Source organism: Pongo abelii, chromosome 1 (assembly GCF_028885655.2).
Source record: "Pongo abelii isolate AG06213 chromosome 1, NHGRI_mPonAbe1-v2.0_pri, whole genome shotgun sequence".
NCBI classification, from domain to species: Eukaryota; Metazoa; Chordata; class Mammalia; order Primates; family Hominidae; genus Pongo; species Pongo abelii.
The window spans coordinates 111563449-111578962 of NC_071985.2; the positions used below are offsets into that span (position 1 = coordinate 111563449).

The 15514-nt window shown below is 46.9% G+C and overlaps 1 protein-coding gene, 3 non-coding genes and 1 pseudogene across 4 annotated transcripts in view; 3 read left to right on the forward strand and 2 right to left on the reverse strand.

Annotated features, from left to right (window-relative positions):
* The window catches only part of LOC100447686 (neuroblastoma breakpoint family member 12), a 2265351-nt gene that overhangs the window by 1636394 nt on the left and 613443 nt on the right, over positions 1-15514 (forward strand).
* On the reverse strand, positions 3-166 carry LOC112131683 (U1 spliceosomal RNA). Its single transcript, XR_002913667.2, has one exon. It is a non-coding gene; the product is annotated as a U1 spliceosomal RNA (small nuclear RNA).
* On the reverse strand, positions 4609-5492 carry LOC129058907 (uncharacterized; annotated as a pseudogene).
* Positions 5501-5574, forward strand: TRNAN-GUU (transfer RNA asparagine (anticodon GUU)). Its single transcript has one exon. It is a non-coding gene; the product is annotated as a tRNA-Asn (tRNA).
* LOC129052659 (U1 spliceosomal RNA) lies at positions 12221-12384 on the forward strand. Its single transcript, XR_008517752.1, has one exon. It is a non-coding gene; the product is annotated as a U1 spliceosomal RNA (small nuclear RNA).

Below are 15514 nucleotides of genomic sequence, written 5' to 3' on the forward strand. Positions count from 1 at the left end.
ACCAGGGGAAAGCGCGAACGCAGTCCCCCACTACCACAAATTATGCAGTCGAGTTTCCCACATTTGGGGAAATCGCAGGGGTCAGCACATCCGGAGTGCAATAAATAAGCCTCACCCTGGGAAAACCACCTTCGTGATCATGGTATCTCCCCTGCCAGGTAAGTATGAGTTCCCGTACCTCCGCCCCGCCACAGCCTCATATGCCTCACCCTTTACACGCACGGTCACTTGCCTCGCGCGCACCCCCGAGCCCTCCTAGCCCTGACACACAGCTGGGACTCTCAGTTCCGACCAGCGGTCCTGAACCCGCTCCCACGGCACGGGAACTCCTTAGTGGCGAAGTAGCCATGTGGGGAAGCAGCAGCCCCTGCGCTGCCTCATCTACATAGAAATCGCCCTATCCGTGATGTCACCGACAGCGCCTTTCCCACTCCCCGTCTGCTCTCCCACCCTCCGCCAACTCAGTCGATCCACCCGCTGCCGGAGCTGGCGGAGGAAGTGACGTCTGTCTCTTCCTCCTTTTTCTCCTGCCGTTGTTCTCTGGGGAGGTGCGCAAAGACTCCGCGTCTGGTCTTCCCCCTAAGACTGTGGTACTTGGTCTATGTCGTGCGGAGAACCCTTCTGGCGGCCAACAGGAAGCTTGTGCACCCTTCTTCAGATAATGTCTTAATGCGCAGACTTGAACGTTTAGGATTATAAAGAAAACCGGTTCCTTTCAAAACCTATGTGATGTAGCATTCTGCTTAAAGTTGAAAGCCGTTCAATGTCAGAGAGAAAACATATCTATGAAACCAGAGAGGCTGCTCAGATGGGTTGCAAATGAGCCATCCTTACTGGTTTTACCACTAGAAGTGTTACAAAGACAGTTGTCCAATTTTATGAATCTTGAAGGGTTTGTTGTTGTTGTTGTTGTTGTTGTTATTTCAAATACAGTGTCATACAAAAATATGTGGCCCCCGCAGAGACGATTGGACACTCTCAGGCATGGTGATGGACTTTGTCATCTCTTCCACGGCCATCTCAGAACCTTAGTGCTTACCTCATATTAGTATTTTATATTCTCCAAAGACACAAAAATAATCCCAATTTGACAAAACAAACAAACGAACAAACAAAATCTAGGGTATGTCTTATTTGAGGCGCTTAACAAATGACTGGATCATCTCCCTTGTATATAACCCAGAAAACACTGTGAAGTAGAGCAAAATTGGAAAGCCCAAGTCAAAGACCATTTGAAAATTTCAAGTAGATGCCAGTCTGTTGCTCAAATCACAAAACATGAAATGGAGGGGTCTCCTTTGGAGACCATAAAGTCTGTGACATGGTGGCCAGTTAGGTCACTGGAAAACATGGCAAAATATTGAAAGTGAGGGATTAGGTGAGAATGTAGCAACTGAATTCTAAATGCTTGATCCAGGTGCCATTCCCTGGATACTGACAGGCAGACACACTGTCCAGGTAATACTGGAAAGATACTTTCTGTAGTGTAAACCACAAATAAAATTCCAAGCCCCTCAACTATTTGAATGCACCCCTCCTCTCAGCCAGGGTCATTCCAAAGTTAACCTGAAAAACTGGTTCAGACCATGATGGGAAGTAGGGGTCAGATATGCCTCATTATACCCTCCTTCCTTTGGAATTCAGGCACAATGGACCAGCACATCTGACCAGGCCCAACTGGCATTACAACAGAGATCTTAAGACTTTTTGTAGCAATAAGACACCAAACTCCAGGCTGACTCTAGTGTAGCATTACATGACAGATAGCAGGCCCTGAAAGAAATAAAAATATTTTACCCTAAAATATATTTTTTATCATATTTTGAAATGTCCCTGCAAAGTTGTCTCTTGTGGGGAAAGTCTACATGCTATAGGGAATCCCTTTCCAGGTCTTTACCCTAATCTAGGCACCTTTTTAAGTCTGATAAGAAACATTTACAATCAATTCTCTCTGAAGCCTGCTACCTGGAGGCTTCATCTGCATAATAAGAACCCCTTAACACAGAGATTCCCCTCTATGGATTCCAGGTCTTTAGATAAACTCTTTCAACCAATTGCCAATCAAAGTATCAGAAAATAATGGCTGGTAACTATGTAATTATGCACACATATTAGTAGAATTTTGGGGATGGGCACAGTGGCTCATGCCTGTAATCCCAGCACTCCCTCAGGAGGCTGGCAGATTGCCTGAGTCCAAGAGTTTGAGAACAGCCTGGGAAACATGGTGAAACCCCATCTCTACAAAAAAAAAAAAAAAAAAATTAGCCAGGCATGGTGGTAAGCACCTGTGGTCCCAGCTACTCAGGAGGCTGAGGTGGGAGGATTACTTGAGCCTGGGAGGTGAAGGTTGCAGTGACCCAAGCTTGCAACACTGCACTTCAGCCTGGATGATAGAGGAATGGGCCTTCACTAGACACTGAACCTGCTGGCAACTTGATCTTGGACTGATCATCCACCATAACTGTGAGCAATAAATTTTTGTTGTTTATAAGTTACTCACTCTGCGGTATTTTGTTATAGCAGCACAACTGGATTAAGACATCAACCTGACCTTAAGAAATCATCTCAATTCAGTCTTGGCTCTGATGGGAAACAAGGGGCACACTCGGATGTGTGATTTAAAGAGAGTTTTGTTTTGTTTTGTTTTGTTTTTGAGATGGAGTCTCGCTCTGTCGCCCGGGCTGGAGTGCAGTGGTGCCATCTCGGCTCACTGCAAGCTCCGCCTCCCGGGTTCATGCCATTCTCCTGCCTCAGCGTCCCGAGGAGCTGAGACTACAGGCGCCCGCTACCACGCCCGACTATTTTTTTGTATTTTTAGTAGAGAGGGGGTTTCACCATGTTGGCCAGGATGGTCTCGATCTCTTGACCTCCCAAAGTGCTGGGATTACAGGCGTGAGCCACTGCGCCCGGCCTGAAGAGAGTTTTATGAAGAGAATATTTATAAATATAATATGGACAGGATCAAAATAACCCAACCAAGGACTGAGAGGTGCTCAGAATCTGGAATCCTCCCCTGTTGTCTTGGGGAGGATCACTGGACAGGACTACGGTCCTATCCAGTTTGTTATGGCAACCTGAACAGACTTATACAACAATCCAGTCCTAGAGGCAATACAATTTCTCTGCTGATTCCAGATACACACATATACAGACACACACACACACACACACACACACACACACACACGGTCTTGCTATCTTGCCCAGGGTGGTCTCCAAATCTGGGTCTCAAGCGATCCTCTGCCTCCCCTTCCCAAAGTGCTGGGATTACAGGCGTGAGCCACCTCACCCAGGCCATTTTAATTTAATACTTTTAATTTGAATACACAATCCAAAAATCATATAACAAGTACAGGAAACCCACTTTATGCCAGGTTTACAAAGACGGGAAAGATATCTCAATGACAAAGCGTCGAAGTGGCAACATCCTAAAGTACTGAGAGAAAAAAAGTTATTCTAGAATTCTATGCCAAATTGAAATATCTTTCAAAAATGTGACTGAAATCAGGACATTTAAAGACATACAAAAAATGACAGAATTCACCGAACCACACTACAAGAAATGTTGAAGGAGTCCTCCAGGCCTAAGGATAAGGATACCAAACAGAAATCTGAACCTACACAAAGAAATGGAGACGACTGGAAATCGCTATGTACCTACTTGGATGTTGGGGTTTATAACATGTCCAAAATCAAATTACCTGACAACACTAGCATAAAGGCCAGAAGGGGAGGTATTATGTCACTTGATGGCAGACGGATAAAGATGTATTCTAGGAACCCTAAAGCCACCACTGACGTAACAAAAGAAAGAGTTACAGCTAATAAGCCAAGTAAGGAAAGAAAACAGAATAATATTAAAAAACCATGTAATCGCTGGGTGCGGTGGCTCACGCCTGTAATCCCAGCATTTTGAGAGGCCAAGGCAGGCAGATCACTTGAGGTCAGGAGTTTGAGACCGGCCTGGCCAAAACGGTGAAACCCCGTCTCTACTAAAAATACAAAAATTAGCCCGATGTGGTGGCTCGCGCGGACCTGTAATCTCAGCTACTTGGGAGGCTGAAGCAGGAGATTCGCTTGAACCCGGGAGGCGGAGGTTGCAGTGAGAGCTGAGATCGCACCACTGCACTCCAGCCTGGGTGACAGACCGAGACTCTGTCTCAAAAACAAACAAACAAACAAACAAACAAACAAACAAACAAACAAAAACAGTGTAATCCCCATGCTGGAACAACTGCTCTCCAGGCCTCTACCCTATAGAAATACACAAATGGCCAATGAGAAGTGTACAAGAATGATCACTGCGGCATTATTTGTAATCATAAAATAGTAGCGCCGAAGTAATTTCAAAGATACATGAAAATCGTTTTATTTATTTAACAAACACAAACAATTGAACAAACAATGGAAGCAAGTCCTTTTGCCTAAAGGAACACAGAGGGCCATGCTGATGTTACTCCTCCAAGGATTTCAGTGTTCCCCAACGCCTAGTTTTCGGTCTAGTTCTTCTGGAAGATCTTATTCTTGGGGAGCTGCAGGTTCTGGCGTTTGGGGCTCTTTCAGCTTCTGTCTCCATTTTCCCCTCAATTCCTCCCCATTCTGCTACAATAAAAAAAATTCTCACCTCCGGAAGATCCCGCCTGTGCCTCCCCGCCAACCTTTCAGGAGGTCTGGACGTCTGGTCCACCGCTCCCCGGCTTCTTTCCCCGCTTTTGCTTTTCCCCTCCCCTACTCCCGCCCTCCGGCCTCAGGACCCGACCACCGCCCAGCTGAGCCCCCGCGGCTCCACCGCGCAGAAGGTGCACTGGAGGCCCTGCCCGTTGCCGCCCCGCGGGGTGCCAAGAAGTCAACCTAAATAAATGCTTTGTAAAAGGAACTTCCCCATGGAAAAATCTCTCATGATTTCCATTCTCAAGGCTCTTCAAAGGACTAAAAGCTAAAGGCGAAGATGGATTCATTCGACAGGTCCTAGTCGTGCGCCCTGGTGAGTGCCAGACCCTGCTCCCTGCGAGGGGGACCCACGAGCCACCCTCACCACGATCCCTGCCCTGGTGGAGCCCCCGTGCGGAACACAGGATCCGAAGATGGCAGCGGAAGCTCCGCAGCGGCCCCAAAAGCGACTGGGCAGGGAGGGCACAGGCTCCCTCACTGGCTGAAGGCGGCGCAAAGAACGGGAAGAGCCATCCCGGGAGCAACCGGGCGTTCAGCTTCCCTAGGGTCCCCAGGCGGCTCGGGCCGGGGTCTCAACCGGGGCGTTTCCGGGGGTTTCTGAAGCAGGCGAGGGGCAGGGCGGGCGAAGGCCATTCGGCTGTCCTTCTGGCTCCAGAATCTCCCAACGCGCAGGTGTCCAACGTGACCAGCGCGACTTACCGCTCCAATCTCTCCGGTTTTCCAAGGCCTTGCTCAGTCGTCCTGCCGGGCTGGCCCTGAGGATGGAAGGGACGGAGGAAGTTTAGTGCGTGCGCCCTGCCTATAGCGCCCAGTAGATCTGGCAGTACCTGTCTCTGTGGCGCAGTCGGTTAGCGCGTTCGGCTGTTAACCGAAAGGTTGGTGGTTCGAGCCCACCCAGGGACGCTTCTTGGAACTTTTAAAGTATTCATGCATTGTCAATCACTAGATAAATGGGGAAGATTTTATCTTCCCGGAGTCCTAAGCCACTAATTTGTGACTTATCCATGTCAAGGGCCCGCCCACCTCCCCGACCGGATTCTTAACCGGGTATCTCCTGAAATCCTGGGTTTATACGTGTGTAACTCAGGAATCCTGAAACAGAGACCTAGGAACCCACTTCTGGTGTGATAAAATTCTAATTCAGTCCGTTATACGCTTAAACGAGTAATTTACATGCCTCTATTTTTTCATATTTTCATAATAGGAGGTCAGTAATATCCCCAGGATGTGTCTGGATTTACTGATGGCTCTATCAATAATGTGACCAGTGGAATCGTTCGTCATCATAGTGATCCTCTCCATCATTTTTGAAAACGGTATTTTTCCTCAGTTTGTGCATGATTTATTTAACCCTTTTCAAAATGTTTTTGTTAGCCAGGCATGGTGGCATGTGCCTGTAATGCCAGGTACTTGGGATTCTGAGGCAGAAGAATCATTTGAACCTGGGAGGTGGAGGCTGCAGTGAGCCAAGATCGCACCACTACACTCCAGCCTGGGCAACAGAGCGAGACTCCAACTCAAAAAAAAAAAAAAAAAAAAAAAGTTTTTGAGATGAGGTTGGTTTCATTGTTTTAGGATTACAGAGAATGCTGCACCCACCTTTCTTATACACATATCTTTGGTCATTGTGGAAATGTCTACACCGCAGATATTTCTATAGTGTAGGGAAGTTGATGCACCATTGCTACATTATAGGGTTTACATAATGCTTCTAATTTGAGTACATTCTGCAAATGTGTCTTTCACGGGAGCCGTACCAAATAATATTCCAATAGCAATATTTATAGGAGGAAAAATGTGCAGAAGTGCAATTGAGCTTCGTGCCTCTCCATGGGGCCCATGTTCATAAAATGGTGGCATTAGCAATCATCTGAGAGTGGAGTTTGTGGCCCTCTGACATCAAAAGCTGAAGCAGAGGACATGAAAACCCTCACTGTGCATCCTCTCTAGTCTGGCCAGAATCATTCCTAGGTGGGTGGTCTCTTATCAGGAGGGAATGCTGCTTGCTTGTTTTGTCAAAACCACAAAACGGAGGGAAAGCATCAGGCCGTTGGCTGATAACAGTGGTGAAGCAAGTCTTTCCAAAGGGCTGGTTTGTTGTTAACCCTTAGGAAAAAAAAGGCCTAATTCTTTTTTTTTTTCTTCTTTTTTTTTTTTTTTGAGACAGAGTCTCTCTCTGTCGCCCAGGCTGGAGTGCAGTGGCGCGATCTCGGCTCACTGCAAGCTCCGCCTCCCGGGTTCAGGCCATTCTCCTGCCTCAGCCTCCTGAGTAGCTGGGACTACAGGTGCCCACCACCACGCCCGGCTAATTTTTTGTATTTTTAGTAGAGACGGGGTTTTACCGTGTTAGCCAGGATGGTCTCGATTTCCTGACCTCGTGATCCGCCCGCCTCGGCCTCGCAAAGTGCTGGGATTACAGGCATAAGCCACCGCTCCCGGCCAAAAAAGCCTAATTCTTACCAGATGGTGCCGTGCAGTTCCAGGCTCTTGGTGTCCCAAACAAAGAACTGTACATGACACACACAAAGCAGCAAAGCAAAGCAAAAGTTTATTAAGCACAGTAACACTCTCAGAGTGGGGAGCGTGGGCTGACCTCTGGGAGATGAGATCAGTATTAGTTTGGTGTACTTGGGGTCTTTTTGTGTGTGTGTGTGTGTGTGTTTTCTTCTCTTCACAAGGATGCCTACTGTTTTTTTTTGTTTGTTTTTTTCGTGAGACAGAGTCTTGCTCTGTCACCCAGGCTGGAGTGCAGTGGCACGATCCTGGCTCACTCCAAGCTCTGCCTCACGGGTTCACGCCATTCTCCTGCCTCAGCCTCCCCAGCAGCTGGGACTACAGGCGCCCGCCACCAGGCCCGGCTAATTTTTTTGTATTTTTAGTACAGACGGGGTTTCACCGTGTTAGCCAGGATGGTCTCGATCTCCTGACCTCATGATCCGCCCACCTCGGCCTCGCAAAGTGCTGGGATTACAGGCATGAGCCACTGTGCCCGGCCAAGGATGCCTAATCTTTAGCCAGTGTTTGCCTTTTGATTGCTAGGTGGGTTGCTTAGTTACTTTGGCCCTTGTGTGCTTGAATGCTGCCTCCATCCCATAATTTTAAGTACATGCATGATATGCAGTCCATATGCACGAGCTTTAATGAGCTGATTATCATATGAAGTCATATTAAGGATACTTTTTCTCTCTAATGCACATGCCTATCTCTGAAGAGCTGCCCCTTTCCTGGTTTGGATCTTGCTGGCCATGAGGTCCCTGCTTGCTTTTTTTTTTTTTTTTTTTTTAAAAAGACAGGGTCTCGCTCTGTTGCCCAGTCTGGAGTGCAGTGGCGCGATCTTGGCTCACTGCAACCTCTGCCTCCCGGGTTCAAGCAATTCTCCTGTCTCAGCCTCCTGAGTAGCTGGGAGTACAGGAGTGTACCACCATGCCCAGCTATTTTTTTGTATTTTTAGTAGAGAAGGGGTTTCACTACGTTGGTCAGGCTGGTCTCGAACTCCTGACCTCAGGCGATCCGCCTGCCTTGGCCTCCCAAACTGCTGGGATTGCAGGGGTGAGCGACTGTGCCCGGCCTTGCTTGCTGTTTTAAATCTTACTTTTTGTTTTGGCCGCTCAACTACTGCCTTTTATCTTGCTTCTTGCTCTCCCACCCCATCACCTTGCTTCTGTTTCTGCTTTACTCATTCTGCCTTTTATCCAGCTTCCAACTCCCTCTGCTGTTCTCCTGCCTCATAATGGCGGTTAGCGAGGGAGGGGTTTTAAGGGGGGCATGTCCGACCTCCTATCCTGTCACAGCCAGAAACAGATTTCAAGGTTTCTCTGTGGTCCTGTCAGCCAAGAGGGAGTCCGTTCAGTTGGTTGTAGGGCCTAGGGCTTATTTTTATTTCTCAATCCTGACAAGGGAAGGCTGGATTAATGCAGATTCTCTGCAGGTGTAAATTTCCCCTATAAAAGACAGTTTTGCAGAGTTACTTCTGTTTGCTGGCTCTCTGACAGCCATCTTAAAATATGCCAAAGAAATATATTCTGGGGCAAAATATTTTGATTTTTTCGTCTATCTATAGCTTCACCATGCTGACAGCCTCCAGTCCAAGCATACCTGAAGCCTTTCTTTTTAAAAAGCTTTCCCACCCTTCTGACTGCCTTCAAGTCTCTGCCAAAACACAAGTAACAGTGGCTGACTCCCTGCCATAGCAAGCTCAGAATAAATAGCCTTTGCTTTTTTTCATTTGGTTGGTCTTCGTTTATTTGCAGAAGCTTCAATGTAGAGTTGACAAGGACTCCATCTTTGACCAAACCTTAGTCAGTTTCCTCGGAGCCCTTTTCCCTATTAGTTCTTGGCCTGCCAAGTCCAGCTTTAGAAAAGAATACTGTTGAGCCTAGTTTAGCAAGAGTCCTCCCAACCACCTTTGATAGCTAATCAAGTTCCTCTTAGTAATTTTCCATCCGCTGACTCTCTTACCTTGCCAGCTGGCTATAAATCTTCAACTCTTCTTGCTGTGTTTGGAGTTGAGCTCCGTTCTCTTCTGGTCTCTCTTGCCTACTGTAGTACATACAATAAAATCCACCTCATGCCTTTAACAAGTGTCCAGTGTAGTCCCTCTGCAACTACTTTTGCAAAATTATGACAATCAGAGAAATCTGACATGGCTGACTCCATTTTGGTTCTAGCCTCACAGGCTAGCTGTCTTTGCTCATTCCTGTGCAATTTCTCCCAAGCTATCTTTGGTAAAAATTGAGTTTATAGTTTAAATCAGGGGTCCCCAACCCCCAGGGCCACAAGACAGGTACTGGTCCATGGCCTGTTAGGAACCCAGCCAAACAGCAGGAGGTGAGTTGCAGGCTTTCGAGCATTACCACCTGAGCTCCGCCTCTTGTCAGATCAGCATCGGCATTAGAGTCTCATCGGAGCTCGGACCCTGTTGGGAACTGCGCATGTGAGGGATCCAGATTGCGCACTCCTTATGAGACTCTAACTAATGCCTGATGACCTGAGGTGGAACAGTTTCATCTGGAAACCCCCTTCCATGGAAAAATTGTCTTCCATGAAACCAGTCCCCGGTGCCAAAAACATTGGGGACAGCCAGAAAGTTTGGTTTAAATGATAACCTTCCCCAAAACTAAATTACCCCTGTAACACTAATGAAAGGCCACCAAGTCAGGAGGATGAAAGGGGCCTGAATTCTGCTAAGACGTATGCCTCGTTAAATAATTACCAGACATTATTCCAGAGTCACAAGATTTGCAGCTTCCCCAATTACTGCTGTGAAGAACATCACTATTGTAGAACCTAAGATTGGCCTCTTGAGATGTCTTTTCAGGCTTTTGCATTTCTGACTACTGGATGGCACCATTTGGCCCGAAAATCAACCAGTCCCTTAGCTCCCACCCAGAAGCTGACTCAATGCAGGAGGGCCATTTTCCACACCCCTGTGATTTCATCCCCAACAATCAGCACTGCCCAAACCCTAGCCCCCTCCCCACCAAACGATCTTTGAAAAACCCCTTACCTCCAAGCCTTCAGTGAGATCGATCTGAGTAATAACTCTGTCCCCCACATGTCGTGGCTGGCCTGTGTCGATTAAACTCTTTACTGCAATGCCATGGTCTCCATGAATTGATTTTGTGTGTACAGTGGGCAGGAAGAACCCATCAGGCAGTTACACCTGCAGGATGGTGCCAGTTCTTTCCACAAAGGCTGGTCGTCAGATACCCGGAAAGTATTTCTCCACTACTACCTGGACGAGGTGTCTCCCTGTCAGTCTCCAGGGAATGGGGCCTGGATCAAGTATTTCACATTCAGCAGTTACTATACCATCACCTAATCCCTCATTTACAATATTTTGCCATGCCTTCCAGTGGCCTAACTGGCCACCATGCCACAGAATCTTTACTTTATGGTCTCCAAAGGAGAACTCTCCATTCAATGTTCTGTGATTTGAGCAATGGAATAGAATCTGATACTGGTGGGCTGGGGGAGGTCCCCGGACACTGGTGGGATCTCGACCCCAGCTGTGGTGTCCAGGCTCTTGACACCATCTCGAGAACCAAGTCAAGGATGAGTCAGCAAATAGCGAAGGAAGAGATGTATTGCAAAGCAAAAAGTACACACTCAAGAAAGGGGAGTTCGGGCATACCCGAGAGAGAACAATGGGTTCTGGGGTTTCATCTCGATGGGTTTCTTTAACCAAGGAGTGGAATATTCATGAAAATTCCTGGGTAAAGGTGGAGATTTCTCGGAACTGTGGTGCCATCCATTTTTACATCAAATATTGGTCTCAGAACTGTCATGGCACTGGTGGGTGTGTGATTTAGTATGTTAATAAGCATATAATGAGGGCCTAGGTAAAACCTACGTCAAATCCAGCACCACATTGAGTCCAGTCAGTCTTAGCCAGCTTGGTCCACAACCCTGGTTTTTCAGCGTCTTATCAGCCCATAGCCTCAAGTCATGTAAATCTGCTGCCTAGAATTTGTTACCCTGCGACCACCCTGTATTATTCCTGTCTCAAATCTACTTGCAAATATTCAAATGGTCTTTGACTTGGGAATTCCAACTTTACTTACTTCACAGTGTTTCCTGCGTTATAATCCAATGTAAAAAAAGATGATCCAGACATTTGTTAAACATCTCAAATAAGATGTACCGCAGGTATTTGTGTCAAATTTGGATTATTTTGGTTTTGTCTTCGCAGAATATAAAAAACTAACGTGAGGTAAGCACTAAGGTCTGGAGATGGCTGTGCGAGAGATGACAAAGTCCAGCACCACGCTTGAGAGTGTCCAATCATCTCTTCTGGGGCAGCATATTTTTCTACAATACTGAATTTGGAAAACAACAACAACAACAACATCAAAACAAATAAACAAACAAAAACCTACAAGAGTCATGAAACTGGACAACTGTCTTTATAACATTACCAGTGATGAAACCAGTAAGGAAGGCTGGTTTGCAGTCATTTGAGAAGCTTCTTTAATTTCATAAATATGGTTTCTCTCTGACATTGAACGGCTTCCAATTTCAAGCGGAATGCTAGGATGTGAAGAGAACCGGTTTCTTTTGTAATCCTAAACGTTCTAGTCTGCAAATTAAAAGCCATTATTTGAAGAAGGGTGCCCAGGCTCCAGCTGGCCACCGAAAGGTTGCTCCGAAGCGCAGGCTAAGGACCAGCTTCTTTGGGCGAGAACAGATGCCGGGGCGGGAGGGAAGAAAGGGAGAGACAGGCGGCACTTCCCCTTGCCGGCTCCGGCAGCGTGTTGGTCGGCTGAGCGGCAGAAAGGCAGACGGGGACTGGGAAAGCCACTGTCGGTGACATCACGGATAGGGCGACTTCTATGTAGATGAGGCAGCGCAGGGGCTGCTGCTTCGCCACCTGCTGCTTAGCCACGAAGGAGTTCCCGTGCCGTGGGAGCCGATTCAGGACCGCTGGTGGGACCTGAGAGTCCCAGCTGTGTGTCAGGGCTAGGAGGGCTCGGGGGTGCGCGGGGCAAGTGACCGTGCGTGTAAAGGGGGAGGCGTGTGAGGCTGTGGCGGGGCGGAGGTGCGGGAACTCATACTTACCTGGCAGGGGAGATACCATGATCACGAAGGTGGTTTTCCCAGGGCGAGGCTTATCCATTGCACTCCGGATGTGCTGACCCCTGCGATTTCCCCAAATGTGGGAAACTCGACTGCATAATTTGTGGTAGTGGGGGACTGCGTTCGCGCTTTCCCCTGATCTTTTTGTGGTTTAAAGAACAGGCGGTACGGTAAGCGTTGCTTTTTTCTTTTTCTACTGGTTTTTGTCTTAGTTTTAAGTGTTATTCTTACAGTTAAACACTGGAGAATAGAAGTGACATGTTGTCTTCCCCCCTTCCCAGGGAGGAAATAAGAAGCCTCAACCTTTTACACAAGTTAACTAGCGCCAAAGGCAGCTCTTCGTTTTTTCTACGCGGGGCTGCTTTTTGCAGAGATTTGTCCATGGTCTCTCCAGTCTCTTGGGTTCTCAGGGTCCGTGAAAATCTTCGTGTTTTTTCCTAGCCCCCAGTCACATTTCACACAGCCTCTGCTTCTAGCCGCAGCCCCCTCGGGAGTTTGTAGGATTTCTGTGCTAGCGGGGAATGTGTTCTCACCTCATAGAGCCAGGTGTAAACTACGCAGGCGGGCGCTGTTCTCTGGGATGAAAGCAGGGCCTTTGGGGCTCTTAGCGTCCCCGTTGGGTTGTAGACATAACACGCTTACTTTGTGGAGGGGAAGGGCTCTCCCGGAGCCCAGGTGCCCTAACGCAATTCATCCAGGCCCGCAGGTCAGAACCGCAGTCTCACCTGTCTTGGCCGAAATGCGCTGCGATCCTCCCTGAAATATAAGGCGGGAACTTTTATGAGGAGCCGAGTCCAGTTTCTCTACTGTCTCCTGCCGTTTACATATCTAGTCTTTCTTCAGACTTTATTTAAGCGACAGCTTCTTGTTTGATGTCTCGCTTCCACATCCCACAGCCATTGCCAGGCAACTTTCTAGATAGCACCCCGACCCATCCTTCCCACTCCCAAGCAGCCCTTTCCTATTTCTGGCGCCAGTGTCCTCCCCGGTCCCTCTTTCTTCAGGCCCTCGCTTATCACCTTCATGGACAGAAAATACTTAGCTCTCTCTCAACCTGCAGTTTGCACCTGACACGCGTCAGTACCCTGGCAAATTCCTTAATACCCCTTCTCAAATGGCACTGTAAATTCATCTCTCTCTCTCTCTCTTTTCTTTTCTTCTTTTTTTTTTTTTTTTTGACGGAGTCTCGCTCTGTCGCTCAGGCTGGAGTGCAGTGGCGCGATCTCAGCTCTCTGCAAGCTCAGTCTCCCGGGTTCACGCCATTCTCCTGCCTCAGCCTCCTACGAGTAGCTGGGACTACAGGCGCCCGCCACCACACCCGGCTAATTTTTTGTATTTTTAGTAGAGACGGGGTTTCACCGTGTTAGCCAGGATGGTCTCGATCTCCTGACCTCGTGAACCCTCCTAAAGTGCTGGGGTTAGAGGCGTGAGCCACCGCGCCCGGCAGATTAATCTCTTTTTAACTCCCAGAAGTATCTAATTGGTTTTGTCCCTGCACTACATGAATACTACAGAAGAAAATCCCAGGCCTAGCGATGGCGGATCTGGGCATTGTGCCAGCCTCTCCCAGGGTATGTTTTCTGACCTCACCTACTTCTGATCAACTGAGGTCAGGAGTTCGAGACCAGCCTGACCAACATGGTGAAACTCTGTCTCTACTAAAAATACAAAACAAAACAAAACAAAACAAAACAAAACAAATAGCCGGGCGTGGTGGTGTGCGTCTGTGGTCCCAACTACTTGGGAGGCTGAGGCAGGAGAATCGCTTGAACCCGGGAGGCGGAGGTTGCAGTGAGCCGAGATCGTGCCGTTGCACCCCAGCCTGGGCGACAGAGCGAGACTCTGTCTCAAAAACAAAAAATAAAAAAACAAAACAAAAAACCAAAAAACTAGTCCATCTGAGACATATTATTGGAGACAGTAGAATCCTGCATCCAACAGGCACTTGGTGCAGATCTGAACCCATTGAGCCATTGGCTCACGTTCCCTCTGTTCCGTTAAGTATCATGAGCAGAAATTGAGCTCTTTGGCTTTTACCCACTAAGTGTGGCTATAGGACAGGTCTCTCTCTCTCTCTCTCTGTCTCTCTCTCTCTGTCTCTCTCTCTCTCTCATTTTTGCATCATTACTTTTTGCCATCAGTGTGGGTTTTTTGTTTTGATGTTATGAAGTGAATTTCTGGGGACAATCTCTGTTGGGTGGTGTTGACAAGGATCCAGTCCCTGTTTGGTAATACCTGACAGCTAAGCTGCTCTGTGAGTCTTTTTTATTGTCTATTTATTGTCCTGAGAATAATGGTATTTCCTGATATTTGAGACTGCAGCAATGATAAGTTGTTCATATCTTGTCTTTCCAATGTTTGGTAAAAATTTTATGGGCCCAATAGTTGTCAATATCTGCAAGAGTGGCATCTCTATTACAAGAGTGATCTTACTACTCAATGTCCCCCCTCCCACCCAACTTCGTTCCATAGGAGCTCTTGGCTTTAACAAATTTACTGTATCTAAAAGACATCTTAGTACAGGAAGAAAACTAAATCTGTAGCATGTAAGGAGCAGTTTTCTTTGATTGGTAGATTCAGGTTTCTAACCAGCTGAAAAATTCAAATACATGTCCTTTAAAGTTAAGTTTAAACCACACTACAGAAAGGAGAGAAAAGATTTATATGATCACATACAAGCGATGGAATCAGCAATATGAGCACTTTTCACAACTATACAAATCAAATTTAATAATCTCCAGAACATTAAGGAAGTTCAGCCCTCAATGAAAATGAATGAAAAGAAATTATTCACCCACTGTTATATGCCTGGAAAGAGAATGTCCTGCCGGACTCAAAATGGTATCACAATGTTACTCAGATTTTCAGCAATGAAGGCCCTCCGAGGATCTAATGATGTTAATATTTTCAGTTTATTTCCTTCACTGATAAACATTGTTAATAGATACCCTTGTCTCTGTTTTCACCTTAAGTGATGTTACTTAGCACAATTCGTTTCTTTAGAATGCCCCCTAGTTTGGTGGAAGGAATTTTCCTGCTTTATTAATATAGGATATTTTCTCATGAAACAAACTGGCATACTCTTTCAGTGAAGTGAATAGACAAATTAGGTGTCTAAAATTTTAAAGGAGTCACTGCCCCAATTATCTTAGGAACAATAATAATCACTTATATAAAATTAAAATAAGAAAATTAAGCCAGGTATGGTGGCTCATATCTGCAATCCCAGCACTTTAGGAGGCTGAGGAGGGAGGATCAATTGAGGTTA